Below are 15,929 nucleotides of genomic sequence, written 5' to 3'. Positions count from 1 at the left end.
TGTCCTGGCCCCGCTTGACAGCACCTCGTTCCTGGGTGGTCACCCGTGCAAGCAGTTGTCCCAACCTCGGGGCTTCACTGGGACCACCCCCCCACCCCGGAAGCCCCCCCCGGGGCTCTGCCTGCCCGCCTCGCACAAGCTAGTGGGGCAGCAGAGACAGAGGTGAGTGAGGGGATGGGCGTCCAGGGAAGGCTCTGCGGAGCGAGTGCCGTTGGCCGAGCTGAAGGAGAAGGGAGCAGTGGTCCAGGGAGAGGGTGAAGGGTCAAGCAGGGTCTGTGTGGGAACTGCCAGGGGCAGCTGTGGCTGTGGGAACTGGGGGCGGGGCCAGGTGGACACGGGGGCGGGGCCAGGTGGACAGGGCGAGGGGCCGTCTGGGTTCCTCGGGGGCGGGCAGGCTGCAAAGGAGGATGTAGGCAACTCTCCATGCACAGTTAACAAATATTTCTCAACAAAGGAATGGGTGGGTTTTTCCATGTCTTGGCGAGGGCAGACTCATGGCTCCTTGAAGAGCCCACTCTGGATAAATGGCTAGTCAGTAACCTCAGAAGTCTTGGCCTTGACCCCTTGCTGATCTAGACACCAGGAGCATGATGGAGGGGCCGAGTGTTGGAAAGGAAACGGCTTTGGGGTGCCCACTCCCCGGGGCCGTGAGACCTTGGTCACCTTTCAGGGCCCAAGACCTCTAAAAGGAGAGACCCTTGCTTATCCTACTGGCGCCTCCCCCACGACCCCTCACTGCCAAAAACCTGTCCTGGCTCAGGAAAGCTGGCAGAGGCGCATGGGACCCTCAATCTGACTGGCAAACGGGCAACATTGTCGAGCTCCATTTTGGGGTGAGCAGGCACATGAACCCCACATCACCCACGTGCACTATGGAGGGACCCTCCAGGGAGCCCTTGGCCGGGGAGACTTAGATTCCCACCCAGGAGGCAGCCAGCCGATGGCTGCGACCACCCCAAGGTCAGGGCTGGCTGGGCAGGCCAGGCTCTCCGGCCAGAAGGCCGCAGGGAGGGAGGAGGCCAGCAAGTGCCTGGAACTGCATGTCCAGCCCAGTCGCCCCTCTCTCCCTCCCGAGAAGCTGGGCCTCCTGTGCCTTCACTGGGTTTTGTTTTCCTAACAGCTCTGCTAACAGGAGACTGCTGGCTGAGGGCCCCAACCAGAGCCAGGCTATCGGGTAGCTGTGGCCACATCTGGAAGATGTTTGGCAGAGCCCCCGGCCCCCTGCCCCCCGCCCCCCGGTAGCAGGCCTCAGAGCAGCAGCTGATAAGGGCCTGCTGCCGGCTCCAGCTTGGGCTCCAGGAAGCTGCCGGTCTCAGACCGACAGCCCTGACTTCCGGGGCTGGGAGGGGAGGGGCTGGGGGGCCGGGGGAGTGATCCCTGGCCTGGGGCCTCCAGCCAGTTCCAGAAATCACAGAGTGGCAGAACCCACGATGTCAACACAAGAGGCAACGTCAGAGGCCAGCTGAACGTCCTTCCTGCAGACGCCTGCTCTTCTACACTGGGCCCCACGGTGCCCACATCCTCTGAATCATGTGATCAGCCCCATTACAGCCTGGAAGGGGCTCTCAAACCTGTTATCACTCCCTCATCCTAACGCGTCTCGGCTGCCCCCATTGCTCAGGTTGGAAAACTGAGGATCAGTGAAGTGTCAGTGTGCCTGAGGTCTCACGCCAACAGAGCTGGGACTTGACCTTGCTTGGTGTGGGCTCCCTAGCCCTGTGTCCTGTCCACTGCCCCTCATGGCCGCTCTTGTCCTGCTGTGCGATGGCACAATGTGGAACCCCACCGTGGACCATCCAAGCCACCGGGCGCCGCATCCTTCTGTGAGCATGCAGGGAACCCGGCTATCTGTGCAGTGGCGTCTTCCTCGCTGCACGGGAATTCTGGGCGGGCCCCACCAAGCCTGGTGCATGCTGACCCTGCAGACAGCACCAGCTCACAAACCCATGCATGAATCAGCAAAGGAGCACGACAGGCAGGAGGCAGAGGGAATGAAAGTCCAGCCACCGGCGTGCAGCATGCCTTCCAGACACTTCCATACCCTGCTCCGTGTGTATTGACTCGGGCCTCTCCACCGTTGCCCACTGAGACAGGCACTGTGGCCGCCCTTGTTCTGATTTCATTACGATGTCTTCTTTCTTAATTTGCAGATGCGGGATGGAGGGTCAAGCTATAACTGATTTCTCACGAGTACTGAGGTCAGTCTATGAGACACCAATGTGTAAAAATTATTCCCCAGTGTGGGGTCAGTTTGCCTAACTGCCCCTTGGGAGCCTGCCCGGCGTGTTTGCTCCTCACATTCTGTAGGAGTCCATCAAATCGAGCTCCACGGTGGAATCGCTTCAAACTTCTGTATCCTTGCTGAGTAGTTGCTGTCAGTCACAGAGAGAGGTAGTCAAACCTCCCACTCGGGAATGAACGGCTTTGGACAAAGGACACTGGCTCAGACAGATGTCCCCATGCCAACGAGACGCGAACCTCAACCCTTCCCTCACACCACACCCCAAAATTAACTCCAAAAACCAGAAAGCTTCCAGCAGAAAACGTAAGAGAATATCCTTGTGACCTTCCGACAGGGAAAGATTCTTACATAGGACAGCAAAAGTGTGATCCGTCAGAGAGGTTAATTAGTAAACTAGATTTTATCAAAATTTAAAACGTTGGTCCTTCAGAAGCCATCATTAAGGAAATTAAAAAGATAAGGAACAAGCTGGGAGGAAATACTTGTAAAATATATATATACGATAAAGGACTTGTATCCGGGACATATAAGGAAACTTCCAAAGCTCAGTGATGAGATAAACAATTCAAGAAAAAAACGGCAAAAGGTTTCAGCAGACACTTCACCAAAGACTTATGAATTACCAACAAGCACATGAGAAGATGCTCAACATCATGAGATCGAACCTCACCGAGACACCACTTGGCACCCACTGGGACGACTATACTCAAGGAGACAAAATCTTGGGGTGCCTGGATGGCTCAGTCACTTAGGTGTCTGACTCTTGATCTCAGCTCAGGTCACTATCTCAGGGTCATGAGATTGAGCCCTGCGTCGGGCTTCGTGCTGGGCGTGGAGCCTGCCTAAGAGTCTCTCTCTCTCTCTCTGCCCCTCCCCTTCTAAAAAAAATAATAAAACATGTTCATTTTGTTTCTTAGGTCTGATATTTCTAATATTTGTTTTTGTTTTTGGGGGGTTTTTTTTTACTGGTCTGACTCTACAGTCTATTGTTTCTGCAGCCTTTGCTTATGGTTCCTTGTTCCCTTGTGTATTTAGTGAATTTTTACTCTGAACGGTTCGTTTAAAGCTGTGGAAGTTTCTGGAACTTTTCTGAGGCCTGAGATGGAGGCGATGCCTTTGCTTCTGCTACACAACTAGGGCACTCCCAGTCTGAGATCCCTTTAGACTGGAATCCCTTGTTGGAGGTTTGGGGGTAATTGAGGGACTGTGAATTCAGGCCGCACGGACACATGAGGGCCAGCTTAGGGTTATTAATTCTAGAGAATTCTCCCACCTCTCCTCTTGAGCCAGGCACTGTTGATTCAACATCTTGAGGCCAGGTGGATTTTCTAGTTTACCTTGACAGTGAAGTGGGGCGCTTGGGAATCCTGTGCCCCTGGAGGTGGTCTTCTGTGGCACCCCCAACACGCCCAGACCCAGCGCTTTGTCCTCTGTCCCTAGTCCCAAAGAGAGCCAAAAAGTGATGCTCCAATTTACCTATGAGAACAGAAAAGTTTCAGCTCCCCATATTCAAAAAGACAAGACAGACTCTTCCTTGGCCATCATGACCGGTAAACACCAGGACCAGCGTCGAATCTATCCCAACCTATCGGTGGCGACCTGCTTCGGGCAGCCAACCAGCAGCCCCGTTCCAGTGACTCCCCTTCCTCAGCTCAAGAGCATCCAGCCCCTAAACTGCCCCGCGGGGAGGGTCTGAGGCCACACTTGATAAAACTCTGTGCCTCACAACTATGGTTCTCCCTGGCTTTTTTTTTTTTTAAAGATTTATTTATTTTGGAGAGAGAGAGAGCACAGCGGGGAGGGGCAGAGGGAGAGAGAGACTCTCAAACACACACCCCACTGAGCGTGGAGCCCAATGTGGGCCTCGATCTCACGACCCTGAGATCACAACCTGAGCTGAAATCAAGAGTCGGACGCTTAACCGACTGAGCCGCCCAGGTGTCCGACATATAATCCCTGGCTTAACAAACAATAAATTCAATCTTTTTGTTCCAGATGTGACATGGTGGCCTCATCCCCCTACATCTCAAAGCAAAACCAGCATGAGTGTGCCACGTTCTCCCTGGGTCTCCTCCTTCCCCCATCTTGGCCTGAGGACTCTGCAACCTCCTAGCCAATGGAAGACGGCATTCAAGATGGACATCTTTTCTTCTATCCTGAATTTGTAGCTGCTTTTCCTATTGATAGGAACAGAAATCTCTCTACCTTCATTGTACAGATGAGGAAACCGAGGCACAGGGACATTAACTCGCTCAACGGCCAGTTAAGTCACAGACTCAAACCTCAGAACCCGGACTATCTGACTCCAGGGTCTAGGCACTCAAACTCTGCCATTCTCAACAAATGAGTTAGTGATTGGTGAATTCGTTCATTCATCCAATATTTATCGAGCATCTCCTACATGTCAGGCACTGGAGATACGGCAGTGAACGAGACAAATGACAGCACTGTCCACGGAAGCTCATGCTCCATGGGAGTGGAGTGATGGAGGATGTCTGCAGGACCCTCCTCTGCAAGGGCCAGTGGCAGCCATCAGGGGCTCTGCATCTCCAGAGGGACGTGTGCCCACACTGGCCATTTGGGCTGGACCTCAAGGCTGGGACCCCTCCTCTAAGTGCCCATGCCTTTGGGGGGCAGCTGCAGGAGTGAGGAGGGAGCCCACTAAGCCCCTGAGAACCCCGAGGCACAGAGAAGCTTTGTGACTTGCCCGAGGCCCATGGCCCAGCCCGTGGTTTGATGGCATGCCCACGGTTTGCCCTCCTCCCGTTGAAGGCTCCAACAAAGACCCGGGTAAGGCCTTCCAGGCAGAACAGCTGCGGATTCAGGGAGGTCAGAAATCACAGCAGCAGGGTGGGTCTTCTCTGCAGGGGATGCTGGTGGTCATGTCAAGGGAGGTATGAGCTCTTCCATTGGAAGACAGAGCCTCCGGTAACTTCACAAGCCCGAGCAAAGAGCGTCCCCTGGCCTGGACTGTGGACAAAACTTCTTAGCCACACGATGTACCTGGGAGGCCTCAGGAAGTCAACAGTTTTCCCAGACTCTGCAAGCCAAGCGGGTCTTGGCCTCTGTCCTGTTACCCCAGGGTCCTAGGTCCCCAAAAGGGCCCCGACACCTGTGTCCCTTGGTCAGCAGAGCTGGGAGGGGTGGGGGTGGGCTTTCTGGACGATGTCATTCGGGAAACAGCTGGGCACAGCTGTGTCCTGAGGACACTGCCCCAGCCTCTCCTGGAACACAGGGTCAGACGCCATTCCCGGCACGGGCCTTGTGCCAGGAGGCCAGGTCAGGCCAGGGGACAGCGTGTCCCAGCCTGACAGAGCAGTCCCCCGCCCGCCTCCAGCCCTGCGGGGTGGGGGGAGGATATCTCTAGCCCCAAACCAGAGGAATGTGTGAGCTTCTTCTCTGGAGGCCTTCCCAAGCGGGGTGACTTCTGCGGGGTAGGGCCATGTGTTGGTGTCCCAGAGTGTCTGAGAAGAAGGCCCAAGAGGCATTGGTAGCTTCCGGAAGCCTGCACTTTGGTTCTCACCAAACTACTCAGGAGCCACCACGGAGCCCGAGGCCTCGGTGGAGCCTGGTTCCAGCCCCCTGCACGCCGGCCACTGTGGACTGAGACCTCTCTCGGTTCAGACTGTGGCTGTCGTAGCCCCTGCCCAGCGAGATTCTGGGGCCAAGTCACCGTCCTCCCTCAGCTGCAAAACTTCATATGGCATCATGCTGCCGCCCTGTCCAGCCTACGCACCTCCCAGCGGGCCGGCCTCACCTGCCCTCTGGCTGCCCCTCCCGTTAAGCTGCCACCCCCTCCCCCAGCACATACTCCATGCCCAAGTATGCATGTGTGTGTGTGCGTGTGTGAATGAGGGCGTGCACGCACATGGGCTGTTTCCCGCACCCACAACGCCCTCGAGCACACCTCTGCTCCCTGCCTGTTAAAATCAAACTCATCCTCCAAGACCCGACCCTTCCATGGCCCCCCAAACTGCCTCTCCCAGGAACCCCTTCCTCCGTTCATCACTCATGCCGAGAGGTATCACATGCATCCACGCGTGCATGTCCCCGACGGATGGAGCCCCCTCCACACTGACTCGGTTCCCCTCCGGTCCCCAGCCCTGCGGCCAGCGACCATCCCGTCAGGGTGTAATGGATGCAGAGCTTTACAGGGTTGTAGGGATTTTCAGTTACGTTTTACCACACTGGTGACGATTCTAGTTTGCTCAAAACAACCATTTAAATTCTTCACATTCGTGTGTGTCCTAGAAAAATTCAAACATGCGGATGAATAAAAAGACCCTTTAAATCACCCGAAATCCGAGACACTTTCCCCTGCAGATACCTATAAGGGGTTCCCAGTTCGCGCTCCGTGTAGGAACTCGTGTGATCCTCTGGCAGAGGGAGGCGGGAGCCACGCCCACGGTCAGGGCCAGCTGGAAGGTGACAGGGCAGGACCTAGGCCCACAGAGCCCATGGTCTCACCCACTGCGCTCTCCGACTGCACACCAACCTCCATCTCCCGGCCGGACTGGTCACGTCCCCAACCTCCTTGTCCCACCTCGCCAGCCAGCTCCTTCAAACTCCTTCTTAGGCCGGGGACCCCATGTTCTCTCCTAAGCCCGTCATATCCCAGACCGGCAGGTCAGCCCCAGCCGAGACCGGGTGGACAGGAGCTCCATTCGGCAGGACTGCACACCCAGTCTGTGGCCGGGCCCCTGACCTGCCGGCTGGCCGAGTCAGGGATCCCAACTCCTGCCCAACCGAAGGCCGAGTCGGCTGCAGCTCAGCTTCCCAGAGCCCGGGGGCCTGTTCCAGGTCCTCGAGCCTGCAGTTCAGACTGGCCAACCTGGGGTGGGGGGGCAGGGGGAGTGTCAGGAGGCCCCAAAGAGTGAGGGCGCTGCCCTTGACCTCACACAGAATCTGCAGGCAGTTCTAAGTAGGTGAAACCCCCTCTGCCCTCCCCGAGGGTGGAGTGAATAAGTTGAAGGGCAAGGCACCAAGGGAGAATCCGAGAAAGCACTGGGTGGTCCCGGGGATGCCCAGCTGTCAGACAGCCCCCCTCACTGCTACAAGGCTGTGTGGTCGGGGGCATGCCGTCTGCACCACCAAGAGGTTCCTCGACCATCATCTGGGAGCTGCCCAGAGAGAGGTGTAGGGCTGGCTGCACCCTGATCTGGGGGTGCTTTGTGTGAGCCCCATGTTTCAAGTGCAAGTGGGAGAATTTTCAAAGCCAAAACACCTCTGAGCTGAAGACCCCTTGCCTGGCCTTTCAAGGGCCAGACCCCATGCTTGGAGCTCTTGACTCAGATGCATTATGTCTGAACTCTGAAATGAAGGTGGGAAAACAGCAAGGCTGCAGTGGACGGTCTGGGGAAGGGGCCAGTTTCTCAGAAACAGCAGAGGGGCCTGACGGGCACTTGACTTTTATTCTTAGTAATGAGTCGGTGAGAGTCAAGACGGCCAGGCAGGAGAGGGCATTCCTGCCCGGGGACAAAGCCCTACACTCCCTGGACATGGACAGCAGCTGGAGGGGCCTCCAGGAGCTTGCAGCTGACCCACAGGCGCAGCGTGGAGCCCGGTAGCCGCAGGGGGCTCGTTGGGGTCCCCAGCTGTGGGGTTGCACGCACATGCCCACCAGCCCCTGTACTTTGGAGCTTCTCACTTGTAAATCCCATCCAACACAAAATCTGTTGTCCCAGCAGAAGTCCCAGCAAAGGGAGATTTGTGGGCTCAGGGTGCTCTGCACCTGGAAAGCCAGGAAGTTTCCGCAAACAGAGGCATTTGCTCTTGGTCCCGAAGAGCATCCTGTCCACAGGCAGGGTGGGGGCTGCAGGGTGATCTTGGAGAACCTTCCCCACACCAGCCCCATAACTGCAGCTCATTGGAGCCTTCCAGGCCTGGCCCATCGAATGTACAAGGGCCATCCTCCTCCCAAGCCAGGCACCAGACCTCCATCTGGAACAGCAGGGGCACACTCGGGCCGGAAGGCACCGTGCTGCCGTATTCGTGTGGCAAGCACATTTCTTCTGCCTAATTCTATGTTCCTATGGGTCACCACTCCCACGGGACTCAGGACTCCAGGAGACAGTGGCCGGGATCCTGGTGAGCTGAAATGGAGAAAAGTCAGGCAGCCACAGTGTGGGGGCCATCCACCTGGTGGCCACAGGGAGGCCCCGGCCAGGGCGGCAGGATCCCTGAGCCCTGCAGCCCACTCTCAGCCACAGCCACAGCCAGTCTGCACCTGGGGAAAGGACGATGTGATTGTTCTGGACAGAGGGGGGCCATGACCCCCACCACCAGCAGTCCCTTCCCCACCACCATGCCCCAGAAGGTCCGGATCCTCCATTGTGTCCATGCCCAACAGCCAGTCCCTTTAAGGGCAGCAGGGACCTGGTATCCATCCTCCAGGCCCACAAACACAAACCCCACTCCTTATTGGCAAGAGGGAACCAGGCTTCTCAAAAGAGCCACCTGCTTGGGCAGCTAATCCGTCAGCTCCCACAGAGGGCAACCCGTGAGACCCCAGGCCTCAGTTGGCCTCCCGGGTCATGGAGTTGCTGTGGGCCGAGCCCCTCAGACAGACATTCTGCCTACCTCCAAGATGAAGCCTCAAAGGTCGGGGGCGGGTGAGGGCAGGCACCCCATCTGCATTTTCCCCTGAAATTGCAGCCGTAGTTCCAAACCCCTGTGGCTGTCCAGGGCGACAGGACCAGCTGGAAGCCAGCCCCAGGCTGTGTAGACACCAGGACAGAAGACACACCACGGGCAGGCACATGGCATCTATGGGTGTCAGTCCAGAGGCAGGCCAGGCCTGAGCGTCCAAGGCTGGACCCCCCACCCTCAAAGCCTGACCTCTCTCCCTTGATGCCCCACTCAGTCTCATGCTCCAGCCACACCCGCTGGTGACAGCCTCGTCCACACCCAGCACCAAGCCGCTTCCCGCCCTGGGGCCTTCGGAAGGACAACCGCACCGCCTGGCTGGCCCCATGGGTTCCTATGCACTGAGCTTGGGTTCACTTCGTGACCGGGAGGCATGCTGGGTCCCCACTGCAGGCTGGGACCGCAGCCCTCCCCTCAGCCGCATGCCTGTCCTGCCCCCGCCTGCCGAGCCCTTTGGCTGCATTGGGCTCCCACTGGACCAGGAGCTCCCTCGGGGCGGCGGGGCAGGTCCGGATCCCACTGCCCGGCAGGAACTAGTTACCGTGTGCACCGGAGAAGCATTTGCGGTGTGAGTGGGCGCAGGGACACGCCCACGGGGACCAAGCCAGCCTGTCAAACAAGCGATGGGGTCACAAGTGTTTTCTCTCCTGCGAAGCAGGGAAAGACGCCCCCGCTGTGTGACAAGCTCACACACCCTGGTGTTCCAGAAGCACCAACAAGCGACTGCTCTAAATAAACAGCCTCGCTCGCCCCAGCCCTCCCCCAGCTCACCAGGCACCCCAAAGGTCTACCCCGGGGCGGGGGGTTGTGCTGGCCACAGCATGCTCCCAAGCCCCCGCTCCCCACCCCCGCCGTGCCCTCGGGTCTCCCAATGGAACATTTTTTACATATTCTAGACCATCAGCAAAACAAGAGTCAAAATTCAATCCTTGCTTTTGGCAGGGAGTCCACAGAGCAGCCCGGGGGCCAAAGATAAATGGAGGGACACGGGGGGCGGCCGGGACCCAGCCAGACCGTCGCTTACACTGCAAGCCAGGGAGAGTCCGGCCGCCGGAAAAAATGTACCGTCACACTCGAGCAAGAAGAGCAGCTGTTGTGTGATCAGCAGCCACAGCTGGACGGCTGGGTCCCCGAAGACAGCGCTGGCTGAGGCCCGCAGGGTGGCGCCCCCGCAGGGGAGGGGGCCTGAACCCCAGGGCGTCTGGGCCGGGGTGGGGGACCTGGGTCTGACCCTTCCTGGCGCCAGACGGGGAAGGAAGTCACTTCACCTGCGCGGATCAGCCAGTGTCCACACCAGCCTGCTCTCTGGCAGGCCTCGCTCGGAGGCTGGTCGGCCAGGGGGGACGCCAGCAGGCAGGCAGGGTAGCGGGCGCCCGTCCGGGACACTGGGCATTGGCTCGGAGCTCCGCTGCATTCGCCCGCACACACCTCCCCGAGCTCCCCCTGTACAGAAGAGGAGATGGAAGCGAGCGGAAGGGAGCGGGTTATCTGGTTACCCCGGGTTATCTGGTTACCCCAGGTTATCTGGCTACCATGCCAGGACCCCAGGAGCAGAAGAGGCAGGGGTCCCAGCAGTGCCCTGAGGAGGGGCTGACAGCCAGGGGAGGAGACAGCCCCACCTCGGCCTTTCCCTGTTCCCTATCCTGCCCCAAGCAGGGCGCGCCTGATGGTGTGGGTTGGCTGAAACCCCCAGAAGGTGCCCAAGAATGTCCCCGAGGGGACGTCCAGCCAGGCCTTTGCTGCGGACCTGCTGGGGCCCAGCCCTCGGGACTGGCTGCCCCGAGTTACAAAGAAGGATGCTATGTGCCCTGCTCACCTGTGGCTGTGTTCTCCTGCCGTCGGCGTCCTCCTCTGTCCTGTCTCTTGGGCCGGGGACGGAGGCTTCCACCTGTCACAGGACCCACAGCCCTGGATGGTTATTCTGTTCCCACCTCGCGGAAGGCAGGAGGCAGGAGGAGGGCAGTGGGTGGCACAGGGCCCGCAGTCCCAGGCTGTGTTTGCTCTCCTACCACCGCCCTGTCCCCTGTGACCTGGAGCCATCCCCCTCCCAACAGGGGGCCAGGCCGGGCTGGTTTGGGTAGGACCCTCCCTGGACGCCCCTGTCTACACCTCCGGGTCAGCACTGACTCACGTGGCCACCTAGCTGCAAGGACGGTTAAGCACCCCACCACCGCAAACAAAACCAGGGCCCTTCTAGGAAGCAGAAAAGCAGAAGGGACAGCGCTGCCCCCAGCGTCCCGTGGGCTGACGAGGGAAGGAGGCTCTAGCTGCATGACCCTCCCAAGGACACACAACTGGAGAGCAGCCTGTCTCTTCAACAACAGCCAAGGAGAAACTCATCTGGCCCCTCTATGGGCCACTCAGCCTGGCCTTGCAGACCCCCACCAGCCCGCGGCCAGGCCGGGAGGAAGGACGTCCGTTTCACCCCACGCACACACGCCTGTAGGAGGCCACGTGGAGCAAACACACGAGCACGCACACGCACACACGCATACACACCTGTATACATATATACACACGCATGTACACACACCCATGTTACACGAACATTCACACATGCACACTCACATTCACGCACACGCAAGCGGCCTGCCCCTGGCAACTCGGCCAGCCAGCTCAGGAGCGCACCCCCCCACCCCAGGCTTGCCCAGCCCAGTCCCCAGGCCCATCCCGGCACCCTTCGCAATGTCCCACCCACCCAAAGCCCGTACTTTCCTGACCTGGGGCATCTGGCTGTCCCCGCAGGAAAAACCCCAGGGGGAGGGGCGATGTTTATAATACGGGTCACTGTGTTACACAGAACAATAGTTTCCCTGCAGGTCACCAGTCACAAATGCAAACAAGCAGAGCCTGCCTGCTTCAGTCACTCCTTTGCCCTGGGCCCCTGAGCAAGGCCCAGAGGGGCTTCTCCCCTAGCCCTGCTCCCCAGAGGGCGCTTCCCAGCTCACTAAGCCTTCCAGGGAACCAAGGAACTGGAAGCCACCTCTGGGGGGAGTGGGGACCGCCTGACATCTGTGGCCATGATCTCACACTTGGAGGGAAGGATCCAAGGATTTCCCTCTGGTTCTGCAGCCTCTGAGAGGGAGTGAGGAGGGAGATGGGGAGGAGGGGTGGGGGACAGAGGGAGTCTGCAGCTCCCCGGCACCCCAGCCTGGATACGTAGGTGAGCACTCTGACTTCAGGAAGCTGGAGGAGCAGGAGAAAGAAACCCCCTTCCTTCCTTCCTTCCTTCCTTCCTTCCTTCCTTCCTTCCTTCCTTCCTTCCTTCCTTCCTTCCTTCCTCCCTCCCTCCCTTCCTCCCTCCTGCCCTTCCTCCCTTCCTCTCTCCCTCCCTCTCGTATGGTACATGGCTGGGGCCCACCCCAGAGGCCTGCACTGCCCAAGGGAGGGACAGCAAGCCAGCAGGAGGAGAAGAGCACAAAGCCACCCTGAGCTCTCTGGGGGCCCAATTCATCTCCCCGTGTCTGGCACATGGTGTCTTGGTAAGCATTTGTTCTATGAGGACCGCCAGTCCCAACCTGAATGTCCCCCGCCCCTCCCATCCTCAGAAATGCATGTCTTCCTTTGTCAGGCTCCAAGACAGGGCCCCCGTGGGGCAGGAGGACACCCGCGACCCTGGGCTTGACCGTCACCACCCCCTCCACCCCACCTGCCCCCTCCACCCCCTTCCTGATATTTTTTTTTTTTTGGTAAAATTATAGATGCAGAAATGAAGGGAACAAAGATAAACAGCACATGGTAAAGGAAGTTCTAAGTAACAAGACTTGTGCTTATCCACAATCTCAAATGTTTCCACTTAAAAAAATAAAACCCCTTCCCCTCCTCTGCCAGGAGGAGCCCAAGGGGATCCAACGACAGATGATGCCATTCTTACTTTAGCCACCAGGTGGCGGCCAAGACCAGTGCATCCCTGCTCCTGCGGCCTCTGCCTCCGGGGAATGGGGCTTCCTCCGAGGGTCCCTGGCAAAAGGGAGAGTGTCGGCTGCAGAGGTGACCACAGAGTGCCTACCCACTGGTCAGCCTCAGAACAATGCACAGAAATAGGTACGGCCATCCTCACTTGATGCCTGAGGAAGCTGAGGCCCAGAATGGAGAAGGACATCATCCACTGTCCCCGCCCGTCATGGACAGAGCCCGGGCTGGAACTCTCATTTCCTGACTCCCTTTGCTTCATCCCACAGATGCCCAGGGGTCACCTGGCTTTCTTTGCAGCACCCAGGATGGTCATGCAAAGATGGGGAGCCCCACCCTGCAGGAAACCGGCATGAGGTGGACTTGAGCCCCGCCTGCCTGGGCACTTTCGGCTGCCCCAGGCTCTCAGCCCACCCTCCACAGCCACCTGGAGGCATGATGCCCCAGCTGCGGCACTGGACAGCAGAGGCCAGGGCTCGTCTGGGTTCCTGCCTCCAGCGGGGCGGGGGGGGGGGGCTTGGGGACTTCCTGGGCTGCCATAGACAAAGGTCACAGGGTTTGGCCCAGGGTGTGGCTGGGAGGCCCAGCCGCCTCCCCACACTCTTACCTTCGAACCCTCCAACCCCCTACCCCCACCCCTGTCCCTGGCTCTGCTCCCATTAGGCCACTCCTGATTCATGCCAGGCCCAGCCAAGGGATACCCCATCCTCTGCCTGGGAAGCCACGTTAGCAGGAGCCTCGGAGGGGCCTGTCCCACACCAGCCAGGCCAAGAGCAGGAGGAACAGCAGGACCAGGGCTGCAGCCAAGGTCACAGAGGGCACCAGGTCCGAGTCCTCGGGGCCAGGGATGGCATGGCCAAGGGCAAGGTGGAGGGCAGCAGGGGCGCCAGACAGCTGGGTGTCAGAAACCTTCTCCCGTGGGGGCTCTGGCCGGCCCATCTGTGGGAAGGAGGAGACGAGGGCAGCAGTCCCCTCTCCGTCGGTCCCTCCCATCCCTCTCCCCTCGGGGGCCCTCCAGACATAGCAGGAGCCAGGGCCAGGAGGTGCCCCAGAGGTGACCCTGGCCAGTGACTCCCCGAGGCTCCGTTTTCTCCTAACACTGGGATGCAGAAGGCCACCAGGGAGGATAAGGACCAGATGAGACAGTACGGCCTGGGTCTTGGCATCTCCTCCCACCCCCTTACCTTCCCTCTTGAGATGACTGGGGCTAGAAAGTCAAATTCAGCGCCACAGCCCCCCTCTGAGACCTTTGTCCTTGTGCCAGCAGGTCTGGAATGCAGCTCAGCCAGGTTCTTGGGCCCTTGGAAGCCTGCAGACTGGTCTGGAGGGACCTTTGTCAGACTGCAGGAGCTCCATCAAGGCCTGCCCAGCTGCCTGTGCCCACCAGCAGCCCGAGAGGGGGACACCAGGTTACAGCCATCCTACAGCTCAGAGAAGCCAGCGTTCTCGAGAAGTTCCAGAGGTTGGCAGAGGTGGTCACAGCAGCCTGAGACCGGGTCCCCAAGGCTCCTCCTCTGTAAGGGGCAGACTGTGCACAGGCCCTCTGCTAAGCTCCAGAGCAGTCAGGGATGGAGACCGTGCAGGACCCTGCAAGTCGGTGGTGGTCTCTGCCCAGCCCCTCCCCAACCCTGGCAGCTCTGCGGGAATTTATCTTCTGACCAGGGTGGTAGCTCCCACGCCCCAGAGCTGCCACCTTCCCCAGTGCCCAGACCAGTGGCAGCTTGAGTGGTTCAACTAGGGGCCCTTCCTCTAAAGAATCCACCCTCCTCGGAGCCTCCCTCAGGGAGGGATTGGAGCTGGGGCAGGCGGGGAAATGAGGGACCCAGCCCCTGCTGTGGGTGTGTCCTGGCCGGAGAGGGGAAGCAGATCCAGGTCCCCTGACTCCCAGACCAGTGCTTTCTGCTGCTTCTGAGCAGAGACTTCCCTGATAGGGGCTGGGAGAAGCTAAGGGAGAGGGGAGGGCTCTGAATTCAAATCGACTAGGGGCCTCCCAGCACCGCTTTGTGCATATGCTGGGCCAGGCACCAGATGGGCAGGGAAGAGGAGGAAAGCCCCACTCCGCTCCAGAGACCGGGTCCCCAAGCAGCCCATATGGGGCAGACCCAGGTGGCAGGAGAGAAGGCCCAAGCCACCCAATGGGAGTGCAGGGGGTGGTGGTTAAAAGAGGCCTGAGGACTGGAGAAACATCCTTGCTGAAAGAAATCATCCTCTGAGGACAAAGATGGTCACTGAATCACTAATTTTAAAAGCACACATGTGGGGGCGCCTGGGTGGCTCAGTCGGTTAAGCGTCTGCCTTCGGCTCAGGTCATGATCCCAGGGTCCTGGGATCGAGCCTCGCATCGGGCTCCCTGCTCGGCGGGAAGCCTGCTTCTCCCTCTCCCACTCCCCCTGCTTGTGTTCCCTCTCTCGCTGCCTCTGTCAAAAAATAAATTAAAAAAACAAGCACACATGTGTGAGATAGCCTTAATGTCCATGAAGGAGATTCCTGAGCAAACCACGTTACATCTCAATTGATAAAACATGGTTACATGGATTGCTCCAAGTTAGCAACAGGAGTCACCGTTTTTTGGCTCTGCCTGGATCCAAAGCCTACGTCCTTTACAGCAGGAAAATGCTGAAAATGTGCTGTAAGTGGTCACACAATTGTGCACATACACACACAATGCGAAAATATGCAGAACGGACCCACATGGGGAAGGACACCAGAGTGCCAGCAGGGTGATGGATGTGGTTTTCCCGAGCATGCTTTCTCCATTGTTCTACTAGTTGTATTTTGATAGCAAAAGGGAATTACAGGATACTTTTTTTTAAATATTTTATTTATTTATTTGACACAGAGAGAGAGACAGCGAGAGGGAACACACGCAGGGGGAGTGGGAGAGGGAGAAGCAGGCTTCCCGCTGAGCAGAGAGCCTGATGTGGGGCTCGATGTGGGGCTCGATCCCAGGACCCTGGGATCATGACCCGAGCCGAAGGCAGACGCTTAACGACTGAGCCACCCAGGCGCCCCTACAGGATACTTTTTAAAAACAATTTACTAAAAAAAAATAAAATAAAAAAAATAAAAATAAAAATAAAAACAATTTACTGGTGGGGAAGCAGGTGCCTGGGTGGCTCAGTCGTTAAGC

The 15,929-nt window shown here is 58.4% G+C and overlaps 1 long non-coding RNA gene across 2 annotated transcripts; it reads right to left on the bottom strand.

The window, feature by feature from the left end:
- Positions 1-7,634: 7,634 nt before the first annotated feature.
- On the bottom strand, positions 7,635-13,191 carry LOC145716944 (uncharacterized). 2 transcript variants are annotated; one of them, XR_014139884.1, is made up of 6 exons: positions 12,762-13,191; positions 10,704-10,775; positions 10,156-10,330; positions 9,429-9,496; positions 8,822-9,007; positions 7,635-8,334 (listed from the first exon to the last, which is right to left on the bottom strand). It is a non-coding gene; the product is annotated as an uncharacterized LOC145716944 (long non-coding RNA). The 2 variants fall into 2 exon arrangements; XR_014139883.1 differs by having other exon boundaries at positions 8,822-9,496.
- Between the last annotated feature and the right edge of the window lie 2,738 nt (positions 13,192-15,929).

This window comes from Leptonychotes weddellii, chromosome 14 (genome assembly GCF_054177405.1).
Source record: "Leptonychotes weddellii isolate Sample4059 chromosome 14, ASM5417740v2, whole genome shotgun sequence".
NCBI classification, from domain to species: Eukaryota; Metazoa; Chordata; class Mammalia; order Carnivora; family Phocidae; genus Leptonychotes; species Leptonychotes weddellii.
This window is presented reverse-complemented; position numbering and strand designations above follow the sequence as displayed.